This window comes from Sorex fumeus, unplaced genomic scaffold, assembly GCF_029834395.1.
Source record: "Sorex fumeus unplaced genomic scaffold, SorFum_2.1 ptg000055l, whole genome shotgun sequence".
Classification (NCBI taxonomy): domain Eukaryota; kingdom Metazoa; phylum Chordata; class Mammalia; order Eulipotyphla; family Soricidae; genus Sorex; species Sorex fumeus.
In genome coordinates this window covers 1,229,745-1,245,691 of record NW_026606112.1, presented here as the reverse complement: position 1 = coordinate 1,245,691, position 15,947 = coordinate 1,229,745, and the positions used below count along the sequence as shown (strand labels likewise).

The 15,947-nt window shown below is 41.0% G+C and overlaps 1 protein-coding gene across 3 annotated transcripts in view; it reads right to left on the bottom strand.

Moving 5' to 3' along the window:
• The window catches only part of ATP8A1 (ATPase phospholipid transporting 8A1), a 244,009-nt gene that overhangs the window by 88,020 nt on the left and 140,042 nt on the right, over positions 1-15,947 (bottom strand). The window lies entirely within an intron of this gene.

The following is a 15,947-nucleotide window of genomic DNA, read 5'->3' as shown; positions in this document are numbered from 1 at the left end:
AAGCTAGGAGTAAGCTCTTAGCACTGCCAGGGGTGGTTCCACAATAAAAACAAGAAGAAACAAAAAAAGAATAACCACATTGTCCAAATTTGCGAACTAGTTTAAATCACCATGAATCAAAGGAGAAGCACTGGAGAATTATTTGTGGGTATTCTTTCAGAAGTACTCAATGGTACTGAAACATAATTCCTAGTAACCACGAGGAGAAAAGGAAGATACTGCAATCTCTTGCCACCTCAAGAATTAGCTTCTATAAGATTAATCATTGGGGCTGCAGCAATACCACAGCAGGTAGGGCATTTGCCTTGCATGCGGTCGACCTGGGTTCGATTTCCAGCATCCCATATGGTCCCCGAGCACCGCCAGGATTAATTCCTGAGTGCATGAGCCAGAAATAACCCCTGTGCATTGCTGGGTGTGATGCAAGAAAAAAAATATTAATTATCATTTCATGATGCTGTATTTTAGTTGAGAATGGTGGCTAGGTCATCTTGAAAAAATAAAGGAATCCAGTCCATTCATAAAGAATCACTATCGGATACAATTAAAGCCTTTCCTGTCAAGGAAAGTTGGACTTAAGTCAACCCTACACAGCAATAATTACATTTGTCTCCCTCAATCAAGAACAACTTTCCTTCTTTAGAGGAAAAAGGTTTCAGGATATTTTGCTTTTCTTCCCTTAGGACTCTTCCTCTAACCAAATGGCGAACAAGTTTCCTGTCCAAGAGTCCTATTTCAGGAAGACACAGGGGCTTGAGTACATGCTTTGTAAGCCAGAGGCCCGGATTCCAGTCCTGGCACTGCACAGTTCCCCAAGTGCAGAGCCAGAATACTAGTCTCAGCACAGAGAAACATCAGGAACAGCTGACCTCCAGTTACAGCTTAGCTCTGAGTGCTAATATCTGAGCATGTAATTATTCAAATGAGAAACAAAAATATATGTATGTCAATACTCAATGGGCCTATAATAAAAACAACACTTATGGACTCATTTGTATTATTTAATAAGCCTATGATAAAACAATCCTTAATGACCAATGTATTATCTTCATGGAAGATATCATTACTGTTCCAATTTAAGGAAGTGATACAGTCCTTTCACTGTTATTTCATAAAGAGGGGAGCAAAGGCATCAGTGGTTAACATTTTATTTGGGGAAATTTTTTAAAGGTGTTTCTGCATTTGCCTTCATGTGTGGCTCATAGTACGTTCTGGTATTTCAGAGGCTGGTCATCAAAATAATAGAATATGTTGTACTGGAAGGTAAGTCTACCCAACCCTCTAAAATCTGGAAATCACTTAACACTTTCACTGCTCCCTGATGACACTGTGACACAGGGGACCACCATACAGAGGCATTCTTGGTCTATTTTTATGCTAACACTTTACATCATGGGGGGGGGGGGAGTAGCTGGTTTAATTTTCAGGCACCACCGTCCTATTTTCTGCTGCGAAAGTTATAACCAGGAAGACATAAGAAGGTGAAAAATATCAACGTGGGCCATGCCCACAAACTGATTCTGTTGCCATATAAGCTCATTTACAGCCATGATCCAGAGACTCACAAATAAAACTTGGAAGAGAGCCACAAGCTGCAGAGACACTTCTGAATCCCAGTCATTTTCAGTTTATCACCCTATCTACTCCACAGATGTACCAGGAGGAGCAGACAGCACTTAATAGGTTCAGGTAGAAGGCAATGAATCTCAATCCAAAAATAAATGAATAAACAAAAATTAGCACAGAGGCTCAACATGTAGCACTGTACTATAGTACTGTCATCCCGTTGTTCATCAATTTGCTCAAGCGGGCCCAGTAACGTCTCCATTGTGAAACTTGTTACTGTGTTTGGCATATTAAATACGTCACGGGTAGCTTGCCAGGCTTTGCGGTGCGGGCGAGATACTCTCAGTAGCTTGCCGGGCTCTCCGAGAGGGGTAGAGGAATCGAACCTGGCTTGGCCAGGACGGGCCACGCACAAGGCAAATGCCCTACTGCTGTGCTATTGCTCCAGCCCACTCATGTAACAACATGTTAATAATCTTTTATACAAGGGCTTAGTGGCCCTAGGATGAGATACAACAATCTTCACACATTCTCTTCTAAGGAACAGTCATGGTCCTCCCATTTTTCATTGATTTGCTCGAGTGGGCCCAGTAACGTCTCCATTGTGAGACTTGTTGTTACTGTATTTGGCATATCGAATACATCACGGGTAGCTTGCCAGGCTTTGCCATGCGCGTGAGATACTCTTGGTAGCTTGCTGGGGTCTCTAAGAGGGGCGGAGGAATCAAACTCGGGTCGGCCATGTTGGCTGCATGCAAGGCAAATGCCCTACCCCCTGTGCTATCGCTCCAGTCCTCCGCCCCTCTCATAGAGGCAGGCAAGCTATGGAGAGTATCTTGTCCTTACGGCAAAGCCTGGCAAGCTACTCATGATGTATTCAATATGCCAAACACAGTAACAAGTCTCTCTTTTAAGGAAATTTTTGGAATATTTTTAATGCATTATTCATAATAAGTCATACAAAATAAATTATTTAGGACCTGCATTTGGGGCAGGCTTGGGTGGTGGTGGAAAAATTTGAAACAACAGTGGTGGAAAGGAGTTATGGTGGTAGAACTGGTATTGGAATTTTGAATATAATAAATTATTGTGAACAATGTTTTTTAAATAAAATAAAATTTAAAAAAAAGTCAACAAAATTTCATCTGTAGTACATCGCCCTAGACCTCCTCAAAAACACATTCACACCAATCAAATGAATAAATCAAGAAATCAAAGCAATAGAGAAGCAATGTAGATCAACAAACAAATGGAAAGTATGAACAATCTTAAGTATCTACCAAACAACAGACAGTTTTAAGGACTCCACAGACAAAAGACAAGAGTTTAGTTAAATATATTACAACCCTATGGGCAGGAAAGGTAGTACAGGGGTTAAAAAACTTTCCTTGTAGGCAGCTGACCTCTGTTCAATCCTTGGCACCACATAAGGTTCACTGAGCCTTGCCAGGAATGATCCTTGAGCACAGAGCCAGGAGTAATGCCGAGTACAGTCAGGTTTGCCCCCAAACTCCCACCTGCATCCCAAAGTAGCATTCTCTGCAGAGGGCACTATTGTTACCCCCATTCTGCTGATGAGAAACATGGCAGTGAGCGCTGGGGTCCCCTGCCCACAAACACATGGCTGCTAAGTCATGAAACCAGACTCTGACTTTAGCTTCTGTGCTGTTTTGTCTTTCTCTACATCTTCCAGCAAAAACAAACCCAACCACAGCAAATTATAATTGCAAAGCCCACACCATTTGGTTTCTCGTTTCCCCAGAGCCCTCCCTTCATCTGTCTCTCATCTCGATTCTACCACCAGCAAAAACTTCTCATAAAACAAATTCAAAACATAAATGATGTCTCTTGCTTGAAAATGGCTCAAGGGCGCCCTGCTGCCTATGTCATAGAAGTTGAACAAATGCCCTGAAATGGCATTTAAGGTTTTCCCACTATGCCCAACTCACTTTTTCTCACCATCTTGATTCCTTCCTTCCCTCCCTCTCTCTGGAATGCCCTTCCCTCTGGAGAATTCTCCACCCACTGGATTAAGTGTGCACTGAAGTTCTCACAAACTTTCAGTGCTCCCTAGGATAACCCTTGCTGTGCTCGCCAGTTCCTGGAAAGAAAATACAGGGTGAACTTATTTCCCAGCAACACACACAGTGCCTGCAGTTACAGATGCTCAAGAAATCTTCTGACTCACTTATGAGCTGAGTGCTAGCATGGAAGCTGGCAAAGACCTCAGGAAGACTTTGAAATTTCACTCACGATCAGCTTCAGGGTTGCAGCACTAAGTCAAGGAAAGCCCAGAGCTGAGCCTGATCCCATTAGCCCACCTGTGGGGCTAGCCCTGGGGGGCCGCTCTCCTCCTTCCCAAGGTGCTCCTGACACCTCCCAATGTGCTGCAAACTCGCTTATTTGAGGCATCAGTACACCTGGGTTTCCTTGGTGATTATCACAGATTTTTTGCAAATCCAAAGGTGTCAGGAGATGTAACATAACATTTCAGAAGAGGAGCCAGTTGCTTCTCACAACCAATGCTCACAGCTCGCCTGGGGTGTGAGGTTACAGCACGGAAAAAGCTGCAAACATTCCCTTATTTGCGACGGTCGTTTTCTTTTGTAAGCAGCTCTGTTGTTGGCCCTGGGTTGCCAGCTTTGAGTTATATTTTACTCTTATTTATGCTGTCAGGAGTATTTTAAAATTCTTTTATTTATGCAAGTTTATGGCTGCTCCCCAAGGCCTGGGAGCCATACTTTATGGCTACATTGCATTGAAGCTTATCTCCTGTAGTTAGAAATAAATTTATTGCTGCATTAGCTGTTGCTTTGTTTTTCTTGTTGGCTACTGAAGGGGGAAATGTTTAAACGTTTAAACTTAGTGACATGTGAAAGTGAAAATATATAAATGAGAAGCTCAATCTGAAGAAGGATAAAAGACCCCCTAGTACAACAAAATAAAAGCCTGGTATCTCCTGGCTATAGTCTCATTGTGGGTGGCGGAAAATCAGCATCTGTAGCTACAATCAGAGATAATCAGACATAAAGGCAATTTGGGAGATACATAGGGGTCAGGGTTGGAGGTGGAAAAGTTGGCGTTCAGGCGAGGGGGTGAATCAAGGGGATGGTGGGATTTGTTTGCATATCTTCGCCCCCAGAAGCTGCGTTCTAGAGGTTCCAAACTTATTTGGTCTATGGCTCTATTTCCGGAAGAAAAAATAAAAGAACTCCGCTTGCATTCCCTGCTACCCCAATACCCCTCTTGCAAACTCCAGAACTGTACCTTTCTCAAGCAGGAGAAGTAGTTGCATGCAGCCAAACTGGTTCTATCCCAGACATCCTATAGGGTCCCCTGAGCACTGCCAGGAATAATTCCTGGTGCAGAGCCAGAAGTAATCCCAAGCATCACCAGGTGAGGCTCCCAAACAAAAAAACCAACAAGAGTCCTAATTGTACCCAAACCTATAACTTCCCGGCTCTGACACATTCATGGCCGAGAAAGAGCCGAGAACACTTCTTGTCCCGGCACAGCGCTGCCCATGAGGAAAGCTTCTTGAGTCACTCAGTTATATTCTTCCACCCTTGCCTGGCACCCCCTCACACAGCCCAGTCCCAACTGGGCTATCCTGTCTGGCCACTTCACTACACAGACTGTGCTGTTTCTCCAGTCTCAGTCTGTGGGCATAGAAGGTAAGCCTTACCTGCCATAAGGTGGGTCTACACCACTCTTTTCCCTGTTCATATGGTTACGTTATATACTCCTTTTTCCTTTGTAAGTAGGGGTTTGGGTATTTTGGGGCTATGCCTTGTGGTGTCTGGGAACTACTCTAACACTGTGCTCAAGTGTCACTCCAAGGGAACCAAGTGTGGTGTCAGAGTTTGAACTGGGATCAGTCTAATGCAAGGCAAGTGCTTAACCCTTTACAGATCTCTGACCCCTAGATCTGTATTTTGTCATTCCTAATGAGTTCCATTTTCCTCAGAGCTTATTTAGATCTCCTTTTTCTTAAAAATTTCAATTTTGGTCCCTATCGCTTCAGTAAACATCTACTTGTTTGCTCGAACCTTAATACCGAATAATCTTCAACTTTCCTCTCGTAACTTCAAAACTTCTCTTGTCTAAAGTCCCTAATTCTTGAGGAGCAGGAGAATTGCTGTCTTTTCTCTCCTCTGTTCCTTTTTCTCTTGCTGCTTCAACCACCTCACTCCACTGCTATTATCTCTTTTTTTTCCCTTCAAAGTCTTCAGTCAGGTTCTAATTTCCTGATTTTAAAAACAACAAACACAGCAGAAGTATACACGATGCTCCAATAAGGAATCAACTTATGTCCCTACTAATAGATGGCAGGACAAGGAACTAGTGGTATATCTACTCAACAGAATACTGCTCTGTCATTAAAAAAGATGAGTCACAGTGGCTGGAGAGATAGGATAGCAAGTAGGATGCTTGCCTTGCATGTGGCCAATCAGGGTGTGATCCCCAGAACCACATAAGGTCCTCCAAACTGCCAGAAGTGATTACTGGGTTCAGAACCAGGAGTAAGCCCTAAATACAGCTGGGTGTGGCCAAATACAAAAAACGGAAAAGATAATCCAAGCCTTTTGGACCAAGCAGATGGATGTAGGGGTGATTAGATAAAGGGAAATAAGGAACGAAAAGATCATAATCTTACTGCTCCACTTTATGTGGCAGCATGAATTACTAAAGTAAATGAACTGGCAGGAAACCATAAAACCAACTCCTAGACTTCATGAACATGAAGGCAGTTGCCAGAAAAGAGGAAGGGTGGGAGGGATGAGCAGAGGGTGTTCTGGTGTGTATGTGTGTGTGTGTGGTGGAGGTGAGGGTGGTACTGAGACCCTGGTGGTAGGCTAGTATTCCATACACAGAGCTTATAAAGTTAAATTCCTGAGCTTTATTCTGCAACCAATGATATGTTGATAAAAAATAAACTTGAAAACAACTACTTGAGGGGGTGCAGGGGATGGCTTGGAGACTCAAAGCACTCATCGCCTAGCAATTCTAAGGTCATACATTCAATCCTCAGAGCTACCCACATGCACCAAGTGCTATCTTCACATGCTGTTGCTTAGAAGCCCTTCACATTGCAATGGAAGCTGTATTTCTGGTGCACAGATTGTGTGTGTGTGTGTGTGTGTCTGTATGTGTGAGGTGTGTGTGTGTGAGTGTGTGCGCACATGCATATACAACTAAGGATGTACAAGCATTGTGACAAGGAGTGAGCTCCCTGGAGTGCAAGCACCACAGAATCAGATCAAGCACAAATAGACAACAATCTCTGCAGAAATACCACAACCCAGAGTACGATAACCACAATCAATTACATGTGACTCCCTGGCCATTACAATAACAGTAATAAGGAAAGCGATGGGGGCGGGGGGTGGGAGGGGAGGATAAAATTAAAACAGTGAGCATTTGTTTTTATCTATTAAGAGAAATAGGAACTGCTTCCCTATCTGTCTTTCTGGAGTCTTCTGGGAGACAAGAGTACTCCCATCTTTTGGATTTTCTCCAAATACTTCACTGACATTTCTACAATGCAAAAAGTAGCTTATCTATTTCTATGTCTGTCTTCTCTCTAGGTCACAGACCCTTGATGAAGAGATGAAAGAAAATGAATGAGAGCCTGATCATGAAAGAATAATCAATTAATAATTAGACAATGCCTTTTGGGGTTGGAATGGCTTTCTTTTGCAACCATTGAGAGGATTGTTTTCTGCTCCCTGTCAAGCTCTTGTATTATCTTGGTTAGCCTTAATTAGAATGCTAAACAAAATGTTAATGTGCTTATCTTATTATATAGGAAACAGAACAAAGTAGCCATTAGGAGTAAGCATCTATTTCTGTCCCAGTGATATAAATTATTCAATGAATACAATGGAATGAAATATACACTAGCTACTTAGTGATCATGCTAGGTTGAATGAAAGCAGATTAATGAGGAGTAAACAATATTTATTTTGTCTGTAAGAAGGGTGCTTGGAAAAAAATTTTAAAATGAAGGAGACATGCTAGGCATAAAATCAGGTCAAGCAGAATTATTCACAAAAATAACTGGAGAGGTCCTAATGAAGTTCCATTGAAATCCTGAGGGCAAAATTGATAACATGTCCATAGAAACCCCTCCAAAGTAATAAAATAAAACAACAACCCTCTTTAAAAAATCTGAAACAGGCAGTTTAACGGAATCCTTCTCATTATTTTTACATGACCTTTAAGGAGGAAACTCCTGATAAAAATCACAGAGGGCACCCTAGACAATTAAATCTGACACAGTTTTATAGTGAAATAAATGGAAAGCCCTGATTTGTTTGGAAAGGATCACAGCATGCAAGTTGTCATTTTCATTTTGGCAACAACTCTGCTTTGGAATGGTCAAAGAAGCCCAAGGCCAGATGTGCAAAGAACATGTTAGACCACCTAAGAACAGTGTTTTTGATGGCCCGAATGCAATGCAGCAGAAAGCACCTGCATAAAAACAGCCCTTTTCAGCTTTTAGCTGTTTGGTATTTTTTTTTTCCTGACTACTTTCAGAGACTTACAGGGCAGACAGTTTTACTTAGGAACATATTCAAGAAACACCCTCTTGGAGAATGTGGAAATATCCCTGAGGAAAGGAAAATAAGAGCCTCTAGCCTCTGACTCAGACTGGTTGGCCAAGTCAAATCAACTGAGAGGAGGTGGAGATTACAGATCCCCCAACACTCAACACCTAATGAAGTGGCTTCCACAACCCTATCTGGGGTCATTAGGTGTTTATCATGATAGTAGAGCATGTGAGCAGCTCCCCTGAAAGAAAAATGAAAAGCATTTTTGCCAGTGATTTTGGGGCCACACCCAGTGATGCTCAGGGACTTATTCCTGGCTCTATACCCAGGAATTACTCCCGGTGGTGCTCAGGGGACCAGATGGAGTGCCAGGGATTGAAACTGGGTTACTCCGTGCAAGGCACAAGTGCCCTACCTATGACGAAAGCCCTGAAAAAAAGACTTTTTTCAAAAAAAAAAATCTTAATTTAATGTCAAATGTATGCTAGTGTTTGGGCCTGAAGATAAACAAGGACTGCACATTTAAATTTGATCCTGTAATTCTGTGGAATTACACACACACACACACACACACACACACACACACACATATATACGCGCATACACATACATGTATATTCCAATCTATTTCCTTAACATTATTGTAGTTTTCCATTGACTATATTTCCAGGGGCCATGATATGGTATCAAAATATCTTGTAATGAATTGTTGCTCTACCTGTTCTCTTCAATTCAGTTCCCTGATTTCCGCCCCCCCCCTCCTTTTTTTTCTTTTGCTTTTTGGGTCACACCCAATGATGCACAGGAGTTACTCCTGGCTCAGGAATCACTCCTGGCGGTGCTTGGGGGACCATATGGGATGCTGGGAATCGAACCCAGGTTGGTCACGTGCAAGGCAAATGCCCCATCCGCTGTGCTATCGCTCCAGCTCCCCCACCCTTTCCTTTTTTAACTTCCTTCTTTTCTTATTGGGCCATACCTGTTTGCGCTCAGAGATTCTTCCTGGCTTAGGGATCACTTATGGCAGTACTTGGGGACCATATGAGGTATAAAGATAGAACTTGAGTCGGCCACTTGCCTTGAATGCAGTCATCATTCTAAAGCAAGTTAATTAACCTCTCAGAATCAATATTTTTTCTCATTTATAAGTCTTCACTTGGGATGAGAGGATAGAGTAGGGTATAGGGTGTTTGTCTTGCACACGGCCAACCGGTGTTTCATCCCCGGCATTCCACATGGTCCTCAAAAACTGTCAGGATAGATCCCTGATGCAAAGCCAGGAATAAGCCCTGAGCACAGCTGGGTGTGGCCCCCAAACAGAGAAAAATCCTGGCATAATACCTTTTTCAGGTTATCATGTTGACTACATGTGCCATCTCCTTTTTCTGTGAAGGGCTATGACCAGTGTTTGACTAGAAATTGACATCCTTAAATGATTATTTCTTTCCCTTCCTCTGATACCAGATCTAATAGTGGTGCTAGCAAACAATGAAGAAAGAATGATCCACAAACTACTTCATGCTGCACATTAGTATAATCCAAGTGATATGTTATTAAGATAATGTTGTTCCTTTTGAAATTTCTCAAGGATGACTTTATTTTGATCTATTTTAGGTAGCTAATATTCAACTCTACCTTCTTTTTCTACTACCAGATTAGTAATATTTGGAAGATGTTTTCTCAATTCTAGAATTACCTCTTCTCATAAATAAGTAGTTCTGGGTACATAGTTGGAGGACACATTTATATACTAAACTAACTATATTTCTATGAATCTTAATTTGTTTCCAGCCTTATATAACTCTTAGCCTAAAGATATCTTTAATTAAATATTTCTCCAGTTGGTATGTTTTTGTACTGATATATATATACACATATATATAAGACTTTAAATTTTCATAAGAATATAAAATCATATTAGGGCCTGAGCGACAGGAACTACAGTAGGTATGGCATTTGTCTTGCATAGGGCCAACTTGTGTGGGTTCAATTCTCAGCATCCCACATGGTTCCCTGAGCCAGCCAAAAGTGATCTCTGAGTGCAGAGCCAGGAGTAGGACCTGAGTACAGCTGTGGATGACCCCAAAATACATATGTATAAGATAAAAGGTAAAGGTAAAGGCCCTCCCGTTGATCGTCGATTTGCTCGAGCGGGCCCAGTAATGTCTCCATTGGAGACTTTGCTGTTACTGTGTTTGGCATATCAAATACTCTCGGTAGCTTGCCGGGCTCTCTGAGAGGGGTGGAGGAATCGAACTCGGGTCGGCCATGTTGGCCGCTTGTAAGGCGAACGCCCTACCGCTGTGCTATCACTCCAACCCATAATTGCATATGTAATTATACATATATACATATGTATAATTATATAAATGTTTATATGTTTACTTTAATCCACATAAAACACCATTACATACAACAAAGGCTTCATAAATACCAGGTTTAACTAATAATAAAGAAAACACTTAGGTCTTGTTTTTCAGGCATTTTAGAAAGTAAATATAACATCTTTGATGCAACATTTTCTGTTACTAATTGTTTCTAAAGGTGGAGTAAAAATACTCATTAAAGAATTAAAAAAACAACCTTGGTTGACTTTTCTAAGGGTCTCCTTTTAAAACCTATACACTAATTAAAATGTCAAATAAGAGGATATATGTATGTAAGAATATTAAATTGAAACATTTTATTAGCTGTTTTTGTGGACTGTAGTCCTACCTCATCATCATTTAAGACAGGAAGAATTTACAAATTTATGGCCAAATAATGTTTCATTCTTTCTCTACTTTCACATTCTCCAAATGTTCACACCATACACTTACAAATTAACAGAACATACCAAGAACATTGTTAATAACGCATTACGACCATACCAAGTATGGACAAAGTTAGCACGTTCTTACGGAATGAGTTATGACTCCCTTACTAGCAACATGGATAAAGCATTGGGTATTATTTATTTTTCGACAATGTGTTACTGATTCAGTGAAACACTGAACATTCCGTGTACCCCTCCTCATATAACACATATCTCAACTACTCTTTTAGCTACTGCAGGCATAGTGAAATCATAAAGCACACATACCTAGGAGTTGAGAGAAACTATATTTATATTCAAATAATCTATTTAATATCCAAACCAGAATCACTAGCTCTCTCAGACATAGTTTATGAGCAAAGATATTTGATGTTTCTAAACTCCCAGCTGACACTAATCATAACTGTTAAAAATATAGTTGTATAGAACCACATCAAAATGGGTAAGAGTAAATAGTGAGTGAAATCGTTAAAAATACCTGGCTAATGTAAGAAACCCTCCAAAAACAGTGGTGGAAGGCAGCCAAACAAATGCATTTAATCAATACATATTGCTAAATATAATGAGGAGAGAAAAAGACCCAAAATAATTTTTAGTGCTTCCTTGATACACAGATATGAGTTTTTCAGTGTGTGATATAAAACACTGTAATTGAGGAAATGGTCCAGTCTCCCAGTAGGGTCATGCCATATGAGAAAGGGCAAGGGTCACAAAATGGAAGGAGGTAAAAAGAGGAAGTTGCAACGATGGGTAAATTGCTCCTGGATCCTGGGCAGAAATTTGGGATTATGATTGGTTCCATCAGGCAAATAACTCCTTGTAAGGTTTTGAGTCTCAGGGGACACTAGAGAGAGGCTGTAAAGTGTTGAGTCTGGGTGCAGGTCTATGTTTCAGCCTAGGAAGGAATGGGGACATAACAAAGACAGATAAATCCAAGGAAAGGAAGGAAAAGCGAGGTAGGGGATATAATTATATAATTTAGATAGTTTTTGTGGATAAAGGTTTTTTAGCAAAGCCCTCATGGTAATTATTTTAAACCACCACTGAAAGCCTCCTAAACACTTATTTTGAACTTGGTATTAAATATTCTCCAGGGCGGCAATGACTCAAATGCAGAAGGAAGCATTCTGGGGAGCTGGGCCGGCAGACAGCCAGTCTCTAGAACTGCCTTCATTCAGTCAGGAAGAGGCTGCTCAGAATATACAACCAGTTTTCTGAAAATAAGCAAATTACCAAATCAACGGTTTGGAGAAAGTAGCATTTGGGGCCTGTGAAAAATTGTTACGAGAACCACAAAGAAAGCTCAAACCTATCTGCCTAGTGGTTTGAAGAAATTAATGTAGGAACACAGAAGAATCATTATGTTTTGTATTTTCTCAGTCAAAGAGCCAAAAGGTACACCATTTCTGTCACTTTATATAGACATTCAGTAAAAGTGAATGTACAAGTATTGGGTTGGAGTGATAGCACAGAGGATAGTGCGTTTGCCTTGCATGTAGCCGACCTAGGTTTGATTCCTCCATCCCTCCCGGAGAGCCTGGCACGCTACCAAGAGTATCCCACCCACACGGCAGAGCCTGGCAAGCTCCCCATGGCGAATTCGATATGCCAAAAACAGTAACAACAAGTCTCACAATGGAGATGTTACTGGTGCCCTCTCAAGCAAATAGATGAACAATCAGAAGACAGTGCTACAGTGCTACAGTACAAGTGTTAGATTAGTGAAACAAAGACTAGGGTCTTTCCTGAGTTCCATACATTTCAGTGGCCCAATTACCACCATTTTTCAGAGGAGTATCCTCCTCCAAGTGTTTATAGTGCTGGTTGTAAGTGGGAAAGGATGCCTTTCAGAATGTTCTCTTCTGTGACCAAGACTTTGCTACTACTGGGGATGAGGGGTGGCTACTACTGACTTTGCCACTACTGGGGGTACAGAAGTCTGTTTATTTAAGAACAAAGATTGAACTGAACTAGAGCAATTTAGGTTTAAATTCAGGACCCTGCACTCATGAGCTGTGTGAACTCAAAGTCTCTATCTAAAACTGAACATACACTGCCGGAGCCGAGGCTAAGGTACACTGTGACACCTGGCACATAGTAGGTTTCCTAGAAAACTTGTGGTTGTACTGATTCATCAAAAGATATGAGCAGCAGATGCAAAGAACTTCAAGCATCTCCTGTTTTCCTCAGAAATGACAACAAGCTGTGGGCAGAGTGGCAATGAGACAGGCTGGTTCAAAAGCATTTATCTGTAATTCTAGGTTTCAGGAAACTCTTGAAGAGTTCAGGCATTTAGCCAGAGAGACAAGAGACGGGTGGGTGGGTCGGTCGGGGAGAGGGAGGAAGGAAGAGAGGAGAAGGGAGGAGAGGGAGGGAAGGGGGAAGAGAAAGAAGGCAGGGAGAGGGAGGGAGGAGAAAGGGAGGGAGGGAGTTAGTTTACCTAGGAGGAAGAAAGACATTCTCTAAAGAGACATTCACTGACTTTGTGAACAACTTCACTCAGGATTCTACATAGAAAGACAGCTACATATGTTTAAGAATTGGGAACAGTTTCAATTTTTATGAGATAAAACAATGAGTCTGATGCAACTTTTTCAACCACCTAATGTGGCTTGTAGCAGAAACCATCTTAAATCAGGGGAAAGGAGAACAGATTAGTTATTCATGGGTGGTTTTCATTTTTTATAAAGTTTACAGTTTTTAACTAACCCACTCTTTCAAATATGATGAAGTTGGCTTTATTTTCCAAGAGCTACTTGGAGTAAGAAGTGTGCCAGGTATATTTGCACAATCATCCTGCAAAAGGGAAATTATAAAAATACATTATTTGCTTCTGATAGGGATTTATTAACACCTTAAAAGTTAAACTGAGATCTTAAAAAAATAATTACACCTCAAAAAGCTGAAACAGTTTTGCTTTTCATGAAAGAAAATTTACAACACAAGGAGATGGGAAAAATAAAACATTTGTTTTTAAAAGAAGAAATTCACAATATTAAGTTCCAACACATTCCAACACAGGCAGTGGAGGAAACCTCGGCATAGTTTAAAACTTGCCTAGACCATTTTCCAAAGCAATACAAAGTGTATTGTATTAGGCTCATGGGACAAATCAAGACAAAATCTGAAGTAGCCCCCAATTCTCTCTTTTCCCCTCCTTTTCTGGAGTCAATTCAATAACGTGCTTATTCTGGATTTCTTTCAGAGGTCATTCAGCAGTGGCTGGTTCCCAAAACAGTGAGGTTTGTGTGTGTAATACATTGAAGTTAAACTTAAAAGAGTGCAGATGACAACTTCACCATTTATGTCACAAATGCACTGTGAGTTAGATTTGAAGCTTACATGGTGTTAGAAAATCAAATCCAACTTGAAAAAATGAGCAATCCTATAAAGGGCTTTCTTTACCATGGTGATGAAAAATATATATTCTTGTGCTTGTTAACTTGATATTAAGTGTGGCTAACAATCTGTTTTCTGTAACATATATCAGTGAGGGGAAATAAAGGTATCCATAATCAAACTTAAGTTTGGCTTGGGGTCATATTCTCACATTAAGCAGAGAAATTTAAGCAGTGAGATGGGAGTCAGTTTAAAAATCACCCATGCAGCAGCCAGCAATAAGGAACTCTCTCTCCTTTAGGAATAATGGTGCTAAAAGAAATGATAACAATAACAACCATGATAATTATAATTGTTCACATTTCCCTTTTATATTTTTAAGTTTAAGGCCTACGGCTTAACAATTTAACTTACATATATCATGAAATGACTAACGCAGTAAGTTTAGTTCACAGTCATCCATTGTTTCACATAAAAACAAAAAAGTTTTTCTTGAGGACTCTTAGAATCTAATCTAATAATGGCGTAACGATTATATATCAGTGTTAACTACAGTTAGTACACAGTATATGATGTCATTATTACTTATCTTATAACTGGAAATCTGTCTCTTTTGACTACTTCAAATTCTTACTCCTCTTTCTATAATCACAAATATGATCTCTTTCTCAATGCGTTTTTTTTTTCTTTTTGGGTCACACCCGGCGATGCACAGGGGTTACTCCTGGCTCATGCACTCAGGAATTACTCCTGGCGGTGCTCAGGGGACCATTTGGGATGCTAGGAATTGAACCCTTGTCGGCCATGTGCAAGACAAATGCCCTACCCACTGTGCTATTGCTCCAGCCCCTCAGAGCATTCTTTAAAAAAGAATTCTAAATAAGTGAGATGATGGTATTGGTTTCTCTCTGCTCCACTCATTTCACTTGGCACATATGCTTTAAGACCCATCCATATAGCTGAAAATCAGGGCCTACAGTTAAGTGCTTACTGAGCACTGGGCAGTGTTTCTAAGTATTGAAAAGGCATTGTCTTATTGAATCCACACACCACCACCAGAGAGATCATTATTAGTATTAACTATTATGAGTAGCTGGCAACTAAGGACTAGTCTTGAATGTATTTGCTTAATCTTGAATCAAAGGATTTCTGCAAGGGTTGTAGGATTGTTCAGCCTTGGAGGTAAAGCTACCCTTTTAAAAAAAATGCACTTATTTAATGAAAACTAGTGGTTTTCTTATTATTCTAAAAGTAGAAAATTCGATCTTGCTGGAATAATACAGTACTCTATCCCACCCCACCTCGCCTCTGCCACCCCACCTGTTTTTGGCATCTCAAGTGGTGCTCAGGAAGGATAGGGGTCCCCAGCAGTGATTCTGCACCAGGCTGGCCATTGGTTTGGCATAAGAGTCTGAATATGCGATGTTGCTTGGACCCTGAAGTGCTAGGGCCACCCAGGCCACTTAGTGGTGCTGGGGACTTCCAAGGCTGCACCTGACAATGCTGGAATCACCATGTGGTGTTTATTGTGAAACCAAGGTCAGGCACATGCCGGGCATGCACCTGAACCACTGTACTATGCCCCTGGCCTCACAGTTTCCTTTGTATAGAAAGTTAGAAAGCTGCATTCCCCCTCTGGAATTAAAACATTGCTTCCCACTTATTGGGTAGCA